General features: G+C 34.1%; 1 protein-coding gene across 1 annotated transcript in view; it reads left to right on the forward strand.

Moving 5' to 3' along the window:
* wdp (Leucine rich repeat protein windpipe) overlaps positions 1 to 17,852 on the forward strand; it is a 67,044-nt gene that overhangs the window by 26,207 nt on the left and 22,985 nt on the right. The window contains exon 2 of the mRNA XM_034982876.2: positions 2,067 to 2,114. The gene's annotated coding sequence lies outside the window, so the exon portion shown is untranslated. The remainder of the gene's footprint in view (positions 1 to 2,066; positions 2,115 to 17,852) is intronic.

The raw sequence follows: 17,852 nt of genomic DNA on the forward strand, positions 1-17,852 counted from the left end.
AATCATCTTTTTGAAATATCAAACCCAGAAGTATTTGGAATATGTATTCCGACATAAACGTGAATTATGATAACATTATCTCCATCACCTATTGCACTTTGATGGTGCTGTATCAGATACCTTTCTACAAGTCCCAACAACAATAATTGTACAAAGTCTCATCGCAATTGGATGAATGGTATGGGAATGCTTATAGGAGACAAATAAACAAAGATAGGTACATTAATTTTATATCGACTCGTAAGTACATCTATCAGTTTGTTTTACTTGAGTCGAGATTGCAAGCAATAAAACTGCAATCTCTTCGATAACCTATGTACCAATATTGAGGATAAAATGGAGACCACGACTGGAGTTTATATTTAATAATAAATAATAATGTCCCTGTAATTTTATCAGATGGTTTACAAGGGTAATCATTGCTACTTTGGTGTCTTCAATAAATTACTGTTGGTAGTCATGTGACTAAAATATTGAATAAAGAATAACTTTACGTGTTTATTCAAACAACAAACTAAAAGTGAAGTGAAAACTAAAAGTAAAGTATCCTACATACTTTACTTTTAGATGCGTTAAATTTTAACCAACAAACGTTAATTTTGTAATAAAAAATTGATGTAGTGATAAAATGTATCATACTTTGACAGTCAAAGTTAAAGAAAGTAAACATGATTCACATCTCAATTCGTTCTAGGGAAGTTCGCAATCTGTAAAGAAGGTTTGAGAATTTAATTTTCAAGAAAATATTAAGGAAATAAAAAAATTAAGGATTTCATCACAAGTTCCTGTTTGTAGATACGAAATTTATTATTAAATTTGAAAAATAGCAGCAATTTTTGATTGCGCAACTATAATTTGAACTCCAAATTCCAATTGGCAAGATGTTTCAAAATTATAGGTAGGTACGGTTTTATACCTGCTCAACATTATACTAACACCCTGCGAACATCTGTTCTGGATCTGATCATTGTACTTTATAATACGGGAGTTATTTTCAATTCATCAATTCGTATAAGATCATTGAAGCAATTTTTTTATCGTGTTTTTGACATGCGCAGCTGCGATGGTAAATAATAATATTGAAGGAAAGGGCGGTACAAAATTCCAGAGCGTGCCTGCTTGCCTGTATTTATGGATAAAATTTATAGTTATCTAACTTATGGCCGCAAATGTAGATTTTTGTTTCTAAAAAATTTCGAGGTAGCTCTGATGTTTCCGGATAAAAAGTGTCTTATGCCTATCTTTAAGATGTTCAAGATCAGTTGAGCCATAAAACGCCAATAGATGGTAACAGACACACTTACGTATTCATAATATTAGTATAGAAGTATGGATCTACTTAGATACTGCTGGGTTAAGTATAAGAAGAAGTATGAGTGAGATAAGTTCCCTTAACGGCTACTATATATCGGCTAAGGTCCCCACTTGCTGGAAGGACGACATCAATTAGTGAGTTGCAGAGAATAGCTAGGTCCAGGCGGCAAGACCGCAGCTTGTGCAAGTTTTGCAAGAGACGATCTGTAGAGTGTAGACGTCTATCAGTTAACGACGATAACACGTCGCATGTATCGGTTATCGATGGTAAAACTATATCTACGAGTATATACATATATAAAAGGAAAAGAGACTGACTGACCGACTGATTGATCTATCAACGCACAGCTCAAACTACTGGACGTATCGGGCTGAATTTTGGCATGCAGGCTATTATGACGTAGACATTCGCTAATAAAGGATTTTTGAAAATTCAATCCCTAAAGGGGTAAAACAGGGGTTTGAAATTTGTGTGGTCCACGCGGATATAGTTGCGGGAATAAGCTAGTTGAAGATATTTCTGATTATTCTTAAGTAAAATGAAACAATCAATAGCACAGTATCATTATATTTGAACTACTATTTGAGCTACTACTGAATACTTGATTGATAAAATCAAACATGTATCTATTAATTTTATCATAGTGAAGTTACCTACTTACTATAAAGATTTTTCTACCATCTATATTCTAATAGTGACTACAGAAATTATTTGCGAAACATGTAATCATTTACTTTTCTAATTGTTTCAGAAGTGCTAGAAGTGGAATGTCGTGACGGCTGAAGCTTATTTTTTATTGGTAAATATTACAACTTCCTTTATTAGTTTTCTTACGTTTCACTTTGTATAAAAATGCAGTAGCTTTCCTGTCCTTGATAAGTTACTTTGCATAAAATATGATCAAGATTGCAATCTTTTTGATCTGATTTTGATCGGACGTCAATTTATTTTGCAAGTTGCAACCCATGAAATGAACGTTGCATTCTCCATCAATATGGAGAAATATGAAATATAATCTTATCAATATAAGATTATATTTCATACTTAAAAATACGATCGATATATTTTGTTTCTATTGATTGTTTATAATTTAGAAAGCTGAGCACTATTAATTATCTCCCTTGAATTTTTGTTGGTAGTCAGGATGGTCTGAAATTTTTCTTTCGGTTTAAAATAAATCTTTACCATAAAACATTTGCCAAATATTTTGCCTACTTATTGCTTATATGGTTTTATCCAATATACCTACTTACTTTGTTTAAATTGAATAGGCTCTAAACTTCTATTCACCTATGTACGAGTATAATACAGATTTGTAGGGAAATCTACTACAGTATACGTAGGTACGTACAGTCAGAAACAAAGCTAGGTTTGCACCCGTCTATTGTTGCTTGTACTTCCGGGTGCCTAGCTTTATTGCTGACTGTACGTACAACTCAAGTAGTGAATATAAACAACGGCATTTATTCCAAGTTAACAAATAAGTTTCTATGTTTTTTCCAAATAAGTATATAACCGATGATGTTTCTTGTCTCTTGTAATATTTTAAAACATTATCACTACATAATGTCGAAGGTATTTGCAAAAACATCATCAATATCATTGAAAAGTACAGCGTACCTAATCTGTACTTACGCACATATTCTATTGTCACGCGTGACGTCCACTCATCAATTAACAAGTCTCACCTGAGTCATATTTAAATAAGTTTATCGTTTTCTGTTACTGCCATAATAATTATAATGATTACTTTACCAACAAATAGGTTCAATAGGTAGGTACCATAGTTTTATTAAGCTACAGTATCATTAGCATATTTTTCTTATTTTGACTCCCTACTTTATTATGAGTTAATCTTATTTTGTTTTTCTCCTGAATACTCTGAATGATTTTCTAACGAATTATTATGAATCTCATAGACAGACTTACATTTCCATATTTGGATTAGTGCATGCGTAGATAGCCATGTGCTTAGATAAAAATTATACCTACCTACTGCACGATGGACCTAAAAACATTCATTCGCGTATGACAATCATAATGATACAAAGTCTATCATAGTTATGAATCAACAAGTCCACACTTCAATGTCTGACGTTCATTTTGTTATGACTTCATTATTACAGTACAATGCACAATAATTTATACTATAATCTGTTTTTTCTTAACTAACTTAACTTACTTAAAAGGTAATCAAGTAGCCTCTATTTGACACGCGTATGAGACGGCCTATAGGGTATTTGCCTGTGTCAAAAATAAATTATTTATTAAATAGAGAGTCTTCCACAATAGGTATGTAAAACCCACGCCCTTTATTAGTTTTAAGTTTTACAACCATTTTAAATTATCGATTAAAATAAAAAAAGCACGTCAAATGATTGTGACGTCATATTTTAATATTTCATAGTAGGTAGCTCGCATACAAAGTGTGCGTTTTGACGTTTGAAAAAAGTTACTGATTTGACTAGTTGTCAAATACCGAATTGCGCAGCTTATAATATGACCTTGTTCAAGCTCCAGAAGGTCTAAAGCGAAATGTCGTCGCTTGTACGCGTTTTATCTTTTAAAGTATACCTTACAGGTTTACAAAAATACTTTGATTTCGAACTAACTTATCTTTATTAGCTAAAATACGCTAGGAACACGAATCAGCTTCTGGTGTTTGAGATAATGATCTTGGAGATAACAGTATGACATAATATTAGCCAATATTGGCGATAACAATTCTAAAGAGTGATAATCGAAAAAAAAATGGAAAATTAAAATAACTAAAAACACGTAGACCACGAGTTACAAAATATTATTATTCCGGTTTATATAGTATATAGTAATAATGGAGAACACTAGGAAAGTATTACATTAAAAATATCTGATATCAATGCATAATAATAATATATTGCAGTACAGTAGTTTTTATTTCACTTCACTACATGCAGTATTAGGTACCTACTGAGTATTACACAAGTTAGAACTGTTAGAGATTTTTACACTTTTTTAAATTTGCGCGTCGGGATTGAGAGTTGAGTGAGACGTGTTTAGCATTGGCTTCGTGGTTTCTATTTCTAATTATTTATTTAGCTTTTAAAATAACTAATGGTATTTTAGAATAAAAGAGCAAGTAATACGACGCCGTTTGTTCGTACGATGTCACCACCCGTGTGCGAATCTGACAAAAACTTAAAGCGGAAAATTGAACTTTAATCTCCATTATCTTAATCATTTTAAAAGATATTAAAAAATACACGTGTAAATCAAAAGTTTAAATCACCAATGGATCGACTTTACTATACCTACCTAAATATTAGGTACAAATTGTAGTCGGGATCGAGTTAAGGCAAGTGCAAGTAATATCTTTTGAGATCCCTACACCGGCTAACAAAACAGGTCAATAACAACAATGAAAATGATAATCCTGAAATTGAAAAGATTTTCATCAAACATAGCTAACAACCATCTCGATTGAATACACTTTTAAATAAAAGAAACCGCATTCAAATTGGTCCATCCGTTTGAACACACCACAGACACATAGATACACGGATACACACCTACACACAGCTACACAGACGTTAAACTTATATCGTCCCTGTGTGGAGGTATACACAATTTTTTCTCGTAATTTTTTTCTAGATTAGGTACTTTGACACTTCTAAATTGATGGTCGGACCCATAACACAGTTTTTGAGTGACAACCACTTGCTGGCATCAATGCCATCTCAAAAAAACTCCCCGTCTGGTAGTTACTTAGCAAAAACTTGCTTGGATCAAATAACCACTTTAATACTTGTGTGATCTAATAAATTAACTTCTATGTTTTGTATCTGGGAAAATACTAGATGGGTCCAATGAAATGTCGGGGAGAATAACTAAAAGGGCGTTTAATTGAAAAAGCAATTGATTTTAATTGAACTGCACACGTCGATCGATGATCTATTATTTATTAGCTACTAGTACTAATAGTTCAATTTAGAGATACTTCATACAGTCGGTCGACGGAGTCGTCTAGACTTTAAACAGAGCAAGCCTTTGGGACAGCGACATGATGGCGCGATTATACCGAATACCTAGCAGAGCCGGCAAAACAAACCTTAATAATTATTTTGCTTAGTAATGGATCAGTCATTCGGGTATGTAAGTGCTACGACTTTTAGTAAGATCTTTAGTATTTGACTTTGCTCAGACTTAAGTTTCAGTTAAAATGAGACAGATTTATGGCAGCGATCTTACGGAGCCTCATTTCAACAGTGTCTTTAGTCTGAGCAAGTAAAAGTACGCCCTATAAATTTCAGCCTAAGCTAGCTCGTCCGTAAATATGAAGGGTATCGTCTTCTGTCATTGAACTATTAAAACTATTAGATTATAAGTATACGCTATGTAAATAGATTAAAATGGCACTTACATCGCTTTTGTTTCATCTAAAATATTTTACCATCATTATGATCATTATATTACTTAATTTCATATCTATTTAAAATCATGTAGGTACCTAATGGTCACTTATTACGTAACCATTTATCTAAATTACGTTTTTGACATTGAAAAATCTAATATTAGGATAATCAGTGTAATCATTTATTATTTTGTTGCGAAAAATCACGATGAAGATTGCCTAGGTACCTACTTACTATACAACAAAATAATAATATTTAAGGTATTGTGAAAAGACCCAGTTCTAAAAACTTTCGTATTTTCTCTATCTTAAAAAAAAGTTCTTGACATGCAGAAAAATGCTGGGTTTATAAGTTCTTAGTGCTTTAACCACAGATACACCCAACTTCCACATAACAGGATATTTGTAGTGTAGTGTAACCCTGACGTCATGTAGATTAACGAATCTTATCTTTTAGATAACATTAGCAACACCAAGCGATATCCAATATTGACTTCTGCTAATCCGTTACTCAGAATTCTCATAGCCCACATGTGAATCATAAAAAAGGATCCTAAATTAGGGTTCAATACTTCAAAAGGGAAAAAGGAACTCTTAGGCCGTGTCCCCATTAGGCAAACATTGGGGCCGATTCTCTTGTACACAATCTCTAAACTAAACTAAATTAATAGGTCTAAATCTAGTGCTATCCTTTTCCGCAAGCAAATTATGAAAGGGATTTTAGTTTAGTTTATAGATTGTGTACAACGAAATTAGCCACAATGAGCGGCTAACTGTTTGCTTCCAGTTTGCCTTCCTATAATTTTTAAGTGTGTCCATACAGCGCGTAATGTACGCAGTTTGCGGCATTTCACTTGCCAACTCATTCAGTGAGCGACTGATCTAACCGTTTGCCTTTCCTCCCAAGAATTCGCCAGATTACCGCTGACTCGACAGAGTTACGAGTAGCGACCGAGAGTCAGCCAGCCGTCAGTCAGCCGTTCACTGTTCGCCTTGGTTGATGGTTCGCCTAATGGGGGCGCGGCCTTATAGGAGCACTTCGTTGACCTCTCTCTGTCTGTTTGTCTGTCAAGATCCTTTTTCTCAGGAACGTAAGTAAGGTATGGCCCCTTGTGGTTGTAAATAAATCAAGCTTTTCGGTCAATGCAATCGTAAAATAAATTCAATCGCTCGTATGTATATTTTGCCACTTGCAAATAAATCGAAACCAAGTAAATAGGGTACTTCCTGTTGACCTAGAATCATAAAGTTTGGCAAGTAGTAAGGTCAAGCACAGCACAAGTAAAGGAACAAATTGGAAAATTATCAATTTTCATTACATCACACATTTTTTTGAGATTAAAATCTTAGGTAGGAGATAAATTAATTACACGTGTCTTTCCAAGGTACAGAATCCTTAGTAAGCGAGTCTGACTCACACTTGACCGCTGTGTAACTTGCGCGACTTGCGCGAATGTGTAAATCTTTAGATGGCTTCCAATTATAAAAAGCAAAAACAAAAAATTCTGACGCTGGCTGTTTACCTTGAAAAGGTCGAAGTTGAAAAGCATTTGCATTTATGACATTGTTATTGTTTTGATATTTATTTAGTGTCGTACTCTTGAAATAATGTATTTGTCTTTGTAGGTATTAGACTCTAGCTATTCCGATATATAAGCCATGATAGCCTAATGGTAAGGACGTCCGCCTCCTAATCCGAGGTCGGAAGTTCAATCCCGGGCACGCATCTAACTTTTCGGAGTTATGTGGTTTTTTAAGTAATTAAAATATCACTTGCTTTAACGGTGAAGGAAAACATCGTGAGGAGCCCTGCATGCCTGGGAGTTCTCTATAATGTTCTCAATGGTGTGTGAAGTCTACCAATCCGCACTTGGCCAGCGTGGTTGACTATGACCAAAACCTATCCCACTCTGAGAGGAGACCCGTGCTCTGTAGTGAGCTAGCGATGGGTTGGGCATGATGATGATGATGACGATGATGATGATGATTCCGATTTGTAAAGATTTGTTTATCTTATAGACCTTAATTTATATTTTATTACTAGTAGGTAGGTACCTACATAAGTAAAATTTGTGTGGTAGTAAATTCTATCTATATAATATTTTTATCTATCTTAATGATCAATGAGTCAATTATTTATAATGAACAGCAGTAATGATTTACGTTTTAATGTAGATACAAAAAAGGCCTCAGATGTCACTAAGATTGCCCTGCATAATATAACTCTTGAATCAGATTAATTTCCATTTAATCAAATGATCGTGGTTTTATGTCTGACAGATAGAGGTTATTGACAAAATTATCATTTGAGGTCAGTCGTTCAAGTTAATAAAGATATGGCTTTTTTCTTTACTACAAATAATAATTGAGGTTAAGTATTTATATATAAATAATTTATGAAATAATAAATGTAAATCCTAAGAAAATCCGAATAACAGTTTCTTTTTGTAAAAAAATCTGTAATTTTTTTTGTTTCTTTATAGCTTCTATAAGACTAATTCAATGATAGTGCACTAGACTGGTTATTCCGACCAAAAATAGTGTTCTATGAACAATCATAACTCAAAATTGATATGACACTGGCCATCAACACAACCTATAGACGCCTAATAGCCGGACAACTTAAATCGCCCCACGCCCGTTCGGTACCTTCATTACGCACATTGTTTTGATTACGTGAATTTTGAGTCCACCAATCACAACAAAGCATTCTCCCCTGTCCCCTGTCAACATTTTATGATTTTGTTTTCATACAAAACCTTGTATAATGCGTACTCTTGAGGTTGAATTCTCTGTGGTTCTTAATAAGCAAAAGCGAGTTCCAGCCCGCTAATTTTTTTGGTTCGGATAGACCGATCAACACAGAGGTCATTAACATAATCAGAAATCTAAATTATTAAATGCAATAAAGCCTTGCACAAGGCCAATTCACATTGAAGATTAAGCTTTTATAAAATGACCGGGTCACCAGTGACAGTAACCCTTATGGAACTTGATAAACGCTCTATTAATTGTTTAGAGACATCGTAATTTTCCTAGGTTTTTAATCTAGTGGAAATTTCTTATAAATCCAATACCGGTTTTACTGTACTAATTGAATCATTTAAAATATACGAGCATTTTACTTATATAATTACTAATATCATTGAAAATATCACAGTAGTTCACCTTTTGCTTATATTTGTTAGATTGAATGGGATCAAAGTACGTGGATAATAAAATATTAACAAATCAATTCACAGTAATACGTGACTGTGACTATATTACTTCACATATCTGTTAATTATAATAGAACTAGCTGACCCGCCCCAGCTTTGCTCGGGTGGAGCTTATAGGATATCGAGGTTGGGGTTGAATTTCCAAAAATCCTGAAACACGTTTTTCTTCATTTGTGACCGAAAACCCAAATACCAATTTTCAAGCAAATAACTTGAAAAATAAATACTTTGACACAAACTTTCACCCCCTATTTAACCCTCTGGGTAGTAGAATTTTAAAAAAATTGTGAAACACGTATTTTTTTATTTTAATCGAAAGCTTAAATGATTCTCATTTTCAAAAGACTTGAAAAAATCAGGCTAAGTATTACAATGCCACGCTTCGCATTTTAAAATACATTTAGGTAGCGATGTAAAATATGTATGTAGTAATAATTTTTAATCTATATCATTTTCTTATCTTGTATTTTACATATTATGTTAAAATATTATCTGCTCTGGTATCAGGAAGTACCGGGAAAATAATCCAAGTATGTATTATTTTGTATTATCTTGCCCAGAAAGGTATGGACTGTGGAGTACGGACTCATTACCTGCTCTAGTCATGTGCTTCTAATCCTGTTAGGTACCTTCGTTAATCTAACGTATCGATTTTTCCGTTTGTTCATATTTGTGACATTATCACGGGTGCAAGTTTATGGACTAGAATAACCCAATTTAACTCGTATCATTTGGTCTATTTCGGCAACCGTCTCTACTCTCTAGCAATTAATTTCATTATCTTTATTAGGTCCCATTTTCATTTTTTCGTCTCGCAAACTATATAAAACCTTGATTTCAATATTTCGTGAACTCCTGTTTCTTATATATATATTTATTTGTATACTTACTTAATTAATTTACATTTTTTGTTAAATAAATCTTAAAAGCCTTTAACCACTGTCTATGATGATTAAACGTGGACAGGCACACTGATAAACGGTCTTGTCGACAAATTCAAAGTCGTTCAGCGAGCTGTGGAGAGAGCTATGTTAGGAGTTTCCCTGAAGGATAAATAAGGAGATCTGCAGGAGCCGAAACCATTAGCAAGTTGAAATGGCACTGGGCAGGCCATGCCTGTCGTAGAGGCACTGGCAGGCTTAGCGTGGGTGTCCTCCAGCACGATGGACTGTTGATATAAATAGAGGCGATGAGGAAAGCTGAGGGCCAGGTGTGGTGGCGCTCATTAGGTAGGGAAGACCTATGTTCAACAGTGGAAGTCCACAGGCTGATAATGATGATGCTCATGACATGACAAAAGTTTTGATTCAATTTGTTAGTTGGCATGTAAAATGTTATGCGCGCACCTAAACTCAAGCCGTCATTTTTAGAGAAAAAGAAAAAAGTAACCCTTATAGGATCACTTCGTTGTCTGTCCGGCTGTCTGTATGTCGTGTCTGTTAAGAAACCTTTGTGAAGTTCTCGTTATAGAATCATGTTTGGCAGGTAGGTAGGTCTTATAGCACAAATAAAGGAAATAATCCGAAAACAAAAATATATTAATTAAAAAGTGTTCATGAACAAATTATTTAGTAAACCACATCATAGACGGCACTGTCCGGTCATTAACTTGCACGAGGTCACTAGTGTACGGTAGGCTATGTGTGGGATTATAAAGTGTTATTTCTTGTACGATGGTACGGAACCCTTGGTGTGCGAGTCCGCCTTGCACTTGCCCGGTTTTTTATCCTCGTAGCTATTGTAATTTGCACCTACTGAATTCTGATTAGTATTTCTATCGCAGGCGTCACCTCGTCTCTAGGTTCCTGTCTAGATTTTGGCAGGCATCCAAGGAAATGAATTTTTTTTGTTTTCATCATTAGTATGTTACTGTGTCTCTGGGCCGTGTCTTGATTTTTGTAGCTTATTATTAGCTCTCTATTTTCATGATCATCCTATTTTTGTGCCCTAAAAAATATTTAGCTACTAGCTTATGCTCGCTACTTCGTCCGCGTGGACTTCACAAATTTTAACTCCTATTTTACTCCCTTAGGGCTTGAATTTTCAAAAATCCTTTCTCAACGGATATCTACGTCATAATAGCTTTAGCTGCATGACAAATTTCAGCCCGATCCGCCCAGTAGTTTGCGTGCGTTGACAGACCAGTCAGTCAGCTATTCCTTATATAGTATATATGCATAATATATTATTATACTTTCCCGACTATTATAATCTGAAAATTTCTTCGTTTTGCTAAGTCTAAAGATCATTACATCACGGCTAGCTCTTATACTAAGTGGCTAAATGAGATTGAATGATATTAGATTAAAATGCAAGGTGGTTGTTCGGCTTCCTCAGTGTAACATTGAACCTGATATACTACATCTGACGTAGCATTCAGTAATAACTCTGAAGATATCACGGTCATGGGCTATGGCTAATCAAATCACAGTCAAGAAGAGTTGTTGACATCATTAATAAAACTTTGCTGTTCTTCAAAATAATTATGTACTAATAAATTACTAACTTCGTCCGCGTGGATTTTGGGTTTTGAAATTCCGTGGGAACCCTTCGATCTTCTGGCATAAAACGTAGCCTATGTCAGTCTCCAGGATGCAAGAGATCTATGTACCAAATATCAAAATCGGTTAAACGGATGGACCGTGCAAACTTAGCAGATAGACAGACAGGGACACTTCCGCATATACGAGTATAATATTAGTATGGATAAGTTATCAAAAATATTTTATTCACACCACTCGATTTTCGCACACAAAACACAAAATTTTCGATCACCAACAAGATTAATCTGTATTTTTTTTGTTTTTTACATTCAAATAGCATACAAGTGAGACTGATTAAACGAGTAAAGGTTAAATTATCGAATAATAATAACACGCTGCTTTTAAAAATAGCTCGAGTATAGAAAATTTTACGCCAAAAAACTTAACAATATACTTAAAGCGCTGATCAGAACTAATAAAATGTTCGAGAAAAAATGCTCAAAATTACTCAAATAGTAGCTCTGATCTAAGCTTCAACTCCGGTTCGGTTCCTCCTTGGTTTCTTAATTCTTATACAAAAGCACGATTTTTTACAATGAACCATTCGATAATGAGCATAAATTAAATAGCTTTTTGTTATGTTTTAGTAATGAATCGTTCGGATTTCGATTAGGCACGTTTTGTGTTGTTCTTATTTATGAAAAATCATTTCTGTAGCTTTGTATCACATCTTAGAATGTCACCTATTTTGTTCCTAAGTTTTACAAAATATCGAATTAAACAAAATTACGTACTAGTTACGTCTAATTTGTCTGCTGACAGCAAAATAATGTAATTATATTAATAAATTATACCCTAAAGTACTTATGATTATAGTGTGTGATGTTGGTAAAAAAATAACAATTGTTATGCTGAGTTTAGTTTGCAAAAACGTATGACGTCAATTGACGTAGCTTTTCGCAACGTTATTGTGAATAGTTATATATGTAAAGTTCAATGGTACTTACTTTGCAACGTTTTTTGTGCATAAATAAAATATTTTAAAATGCTTTACCAATTTTGTTCCAACTTCCGATACCGTAAACTATCAGCTTGATTAGTATTTCGCTAAACTGTACGGGTACGGCATTTCATATTATGAAAGTAGCTTACTGATTCCGGATTTGCGTGAAAGTGTGATTCTATAGACTAAATGTGAATAATATGTTACCATAATATCTAAATATATAAAAGGAACAGGTGACTGACTGACTGACTGACTGACTGATCTATCAACGCACAGCTCAAACTACTGGACGGATCGGGCTGAAATTTAGCATGCAGATAGCTATTATGACGTAGGCATCCGCTAAGAAAGGATTTTTGAAAATTCAACCCCTAAAGGGGTGAAATAGGGGTTTGAAATATGTGTAGTCCACGCGAACGAAGTTGCGAGCATAAGCTAGTGTAGGTATAAATAAACGGCAACAAATTACGAAATCCACTGATTTAAAAAATCATAAACAAGCGCGAATAAAGAAACTAACGCGGAGTGAGGCTTTTTTATTTTGTTTTATGCCTACTACATTTTTAAGAGTTGAAAGAAAGAAGTTTAAGAGCCTTTAAGAGTTGAAAATATCTTATTGACAGAGGCAAGAATATCTCCACGGAAACATCATGTGAAATTAAATTTGTAGAAACCTCGACTCTCGTTACACTATAATTAGTTAGACTAAAATAGTCTGCCTGTAGTTGTTAATATTCGAGTTGCATTAAAGCTTGCGCATATTTTGTGGTTGCTAGTCGTAATTAGAATTTAAGGATAAACTTCTTACACACTTCTCCATACAAACGTATTACGCCTATTTTATTTTATTTAACTATTTTATTTGTGATTTTTTTGTAGTAGGTACTTTTTTTTAATGAAAATATTACAATAAAAAAATTTGAACTATTTTATTTGTAGTTAAAACTAAAAATAATCGCCTTATCTTTAGATCCGACTTATCTCTCCATTACTATGCTTATTTATGGTGGTTTAAAAAGCCTATCTAGCTTAAAAGTGGAATATAATCTAGTCGTTATGACGTCGGCTAACGGCTTCCTATTCAGGAGCCCTCCTATTCAGGGCTCGATCTCGAAGTTCTTGGAGCTAAACATGTGTGTTATATGGAATTAAATGTCACTTACTTTATCAGTGAAGGAGAACATCTTGCGGAAGATATTATAGATAACTTTCAAACAGTTCTTTATAATGTTCTCAAAGGTGTATGAAGTCTACCAATTCGCAGTTGGCCAGCCTGGGTGGGTGGTGGGCCATAAACTAGAACCAGGAGGAGATCCGTTTTTAGTAGTGGGCCGGCGGCAATAGCTTGTGATAGTGATGATAATGAAGAGTCATTTAACATAATCAAAAGTGTAAGAAACAAACAGTAGCACTTATCATTTTGAAGTAGACAAAATACGCGCAAGCAAATTGCAATTCTCAAACAATGAGTGACATGTGAAAGTCAAAATAACTTCATGAATGCTGTTTCCTTTTCAAAACCGTTGAACTTGGAAGCGTTCCAGAAAGACAATGATGTCCTCACCTTGAGTGAGACCGAGTGTCAAATGCGAAAGCTTATGTACGTTACCATTGACCGATAATGCAAATGATACCATACAAAATGACGATACGATGAAGTAAGTCATATTTCTTACGAGGGAGAGAGAGATAAAAGTTATAAAGGTTAAGCGATAGAAAGAGAGACGTTTATTAAATTTTAAGCCACAGCGATGTGCGAGCTGCATTGCATTTCATTGCGTCGTAACAAGGAGCTATTTATTTAAACGTCTTTGAAAAGAAGAAAAAAAGAAAAACGTTCTTCTATTTCTCTACGTCTATTTCTTAAAATGTGCCTCACATTACATCTTATAACACTAAGAGTTGTTATTCCGGCGCTTCCCAAGCGTCAAGCAGAGGAAGCGCCGGAACAAACTGTGTCATGACTTTGCGAATTGATGCTTTTGTACCTTGAAGTAGACTTACTGTTAAGACGTATCCTGTGATAATATTATAGAATCCGTATATTTCAGATCTGTTCTAATTTATAAACAAACTATAAGCCATGACGTGATCGCATTCTCGCTATCCTCTTTATTATTAAAAACATCGAACGAAAACTCAATTTTCAACAGAAACCCGAGTAGTTGTTTGGAAATGCTGCGTTTGTTTGAATTGAGTGTTTGTAGTTACAGGTATATATTCTCTTTGTTAGTCTGAAGATACCTGTTACTTGGAGTGTGTATTGTTTGTTTTCTTATTATTTTCCACTAACAGATTCTGCATTAGTTTTGATCTGGTTCTCCTTATTTTAGTTTCTGGTCTGTAATTTAGAGCCTCAATAGCTCAACCGGTAAAGGAGTGGACTGAAAACCGAAAGGTCGAACGGTTCAAACCCCGCCCGTTGCACTATTGTCGTACCTATTCCTAGCACAAGCCTGATGCTTAGTTGAAGAGAAAAGGGGAATATTAGTCATTTAACATGGCTAATATTCTTTAAAAAAAATATTAGGTAGTAAGTCCTATATTTAGTCTATCTCTATGGCTTCCGTATATTGAACCTAATTATTCCCTCAGTTATTTCGTTCTGGTTAATTAAGAAGCAATTTATGACTATGAACATCTTTTTTATCTTCCATCTGATTTTTATTGTGAATTGTGATTGGGTATAATAATCGGAAAAAGCTTCTAATAATTTTTTATCGGCTGTGCATGTTACCTATTCTACTTAAAAATCCAAATGTCAACCTTTATATTAGCAACAAAAGTGCATAATATTATGAACATCCAATAACTCTAGTTATAAAATATACACGCATACTACGGCATACGGAATACCGGATACGTGATAATCACGTCAGTGTTTTAATGAACCTAATTATATAAACCTAAGCGACAATGACCTGACCCTTACTTTGAAATTATAGCTATTATGCCGTAAGATAAATATGTGTTGTCGTTTTATCTTTAGTTATTATGTCTAAGAGCAAATATAAAAATTAATGTGTCTCTGTCTGTACGTTACCTTGGCGTTTGCGCATATTTCATCCAATTGAATTTAAACTTTGTAAAGTTTTTGAGGACATTTCCATGAAGGTTCCTGAAATCGAGGAGGGATTGCCCCGCACCTCATACCCCGATCGCCAAGCGTCTACCTGTTTCCGTCATCAATATCGAGGAAAAACGAGCAAAAAATTTTTTTTTTTTTTTTTTTTAGTATTTGTTGTTATGGCGTCAACAGAAATACATCATCTGTGAAAATTTCAACTGTCTAACTGTCACGGTTCATGAGATACAGCCCGGAGACAGACAGACAGACAGACGGACGGAGAGCGGAGTCTTAGTAATAGGGTCCCGTTTTGCCCTTTGGGTACGGAACTCTAAAAAGTGAAAACCGTTGATAATATAACCCGCAGTCTATAAATCTATTTTTACTAATGCACATTTAGCTACGGAAGTACGAATTTCGCACTCCCAGATGCTTTGACTAGAATTTATGACCCGTTCAGCCCACGCATGATCTGCACTTCTAACACCAAGTTCAAGTGTGTGCGATAAATAATCTTACATACGTAATTACCCAGATAACACATCTTTATAAAAACAAACACGGAAACAATATATAATTGATTTTTTTAATTGTTTTGTTTCATGGGTCATTAGAAGAATAATTTAATGATACATAGTTAATATTATGCAAAAAGTTAGTACTTAAGTACTATGGTTAGTACCTACTTTATAGTTTGATGGTTGGTTATATTTAAATCCTTCCTTTCTTTCTTATAGAACATAATAAGTAAGAACAGAGTACAAGAATAAAAATCCCTCACAAAAATATTCGTATAATTGAGTTGTTTTTGGTTCCAATTAAAAACCTAAGAAAAAGGCCATAATTGTATTTAATTTTGTTATTTTTTTATTTACCTATATTTTATATAGCATCCTGCTTCATGGTAAATGCTTTACCTTTTTCTTTCAATCTTTTTAATTTAAATTTGAACTGTGCGGGTCCTAGTATTTCCACAAATGCTTCTTTTAAAATAGAATATAAATATTGTTCTTCACATAAAATTTTACAAATATGTACCTACTTTTGAATCATCAAATACATCTATTTTGTCTACCACTGGTTTGGAATGCCTTTCCCACAGAAAAAAACCAGTAAGAAACTCGGCCGTTGCCCTTTTCTAGGTAGTTACATAGGTAGTTACAGTTACACTCAAGTCGCGCCTAAATAAGTTTTTCTTCATAAATATTTTTAAATCCAGTATTCAGCCTTGCTTAATTAAGTGCCATAATTAAAAAAAAGTATTTTATTTAAATGTTAAAAAAACAAGGTGGCCGTTACGAGATACTTCCTCAATCACTATGTCAAAAGAACCTTAACCTACTCCTGAATTGGTAAAAGATCTTATAAAATTATACTGTTGTATTAAAGCTGTGATATATCAAGACACCTGGCCCTTCATTGTCGATCTTTATTTAGCTGTAGGGAGGACAATTTAATAAGAGTATGGTTTCATAACATTATTGCGTCCCTTGAAGTACAAAATTTATGTTTATAGCAGACCAAAAAAAGTTATAACAAAATATTTTTTTACTTTGTAGTGTTTTTGAAATCGGTTTTTTTATATGTGTTACTTTTAGAAATTATTATATTATTATATAAATATTTACGGCAATCTTTCATTCAGGAGGCAACGTTATTTACTATTGTTAATTATTTATAACAGAGTTAATGTTAAAAGCATTGATGTTGGAATCCCCCTCTGTTACACGTGGGCTCGTAATCTGTCTTTTCTATAAAGTGTAGCAATATTTATGTCCAATTGGCAGAATTAGTGACATGAGTAGGTAGGTAGGCTGACTACCTTTACATTGATATGTTATGCACAGCGAGCCAAAGTAAATAATTGAAACAGTAAAAATCTATTTCAATCAAGAAAAAAATAACGGCCGCGGCCGGGGCGGTATGATCAGACATTTAATTGTTTTCTCGTAGCAAATCTACGAGAAAACAATTAAATGTCTGATCATACCGCCATTCTATTGATGTAATGATGTAATTTCTATCTTGTAAAGGTTGTTAACATGCAAATTCGAAATAAAAGTAAAACTTCAGTTGGAATTAGTTCCATTGTTGCTGCCAAATGGACTTGAAAACGATTAATTACCCGTTTTATGGCGACCGCGACCAGTTAATCTAATTTAGGATTGTGGGTTAATTCGTCATCATTCTCCTTCTTTCATGGTTAATGACTTTCAGATTTGCAACTTTAGAACGTTCTTTATCAATGTCACGCAGAACGAAGCAGATTAGATGATGAGTGAAAAGGTACTATTTCTTTGTATATTATGTATTTTTGACCTTAGTGTATTTTTCGGAGGGTCCGAGTTTGATCTTGGGCACGCACCTGCAACT

Source organism: Maniola hyperantus, chromosome 2 (assembly GCF_902806685.2).
Source record: "Maniola hyperantus chromosome 2, iAphHyp1.2, whole genome shotgun sequence".
NCBI classification, from domain to species: Eukaryota; Metazoa; Arthropoda; class Insecta; order Lepidoptera; family Nymphalidae; genus Maniola; species Maniola hyperantus.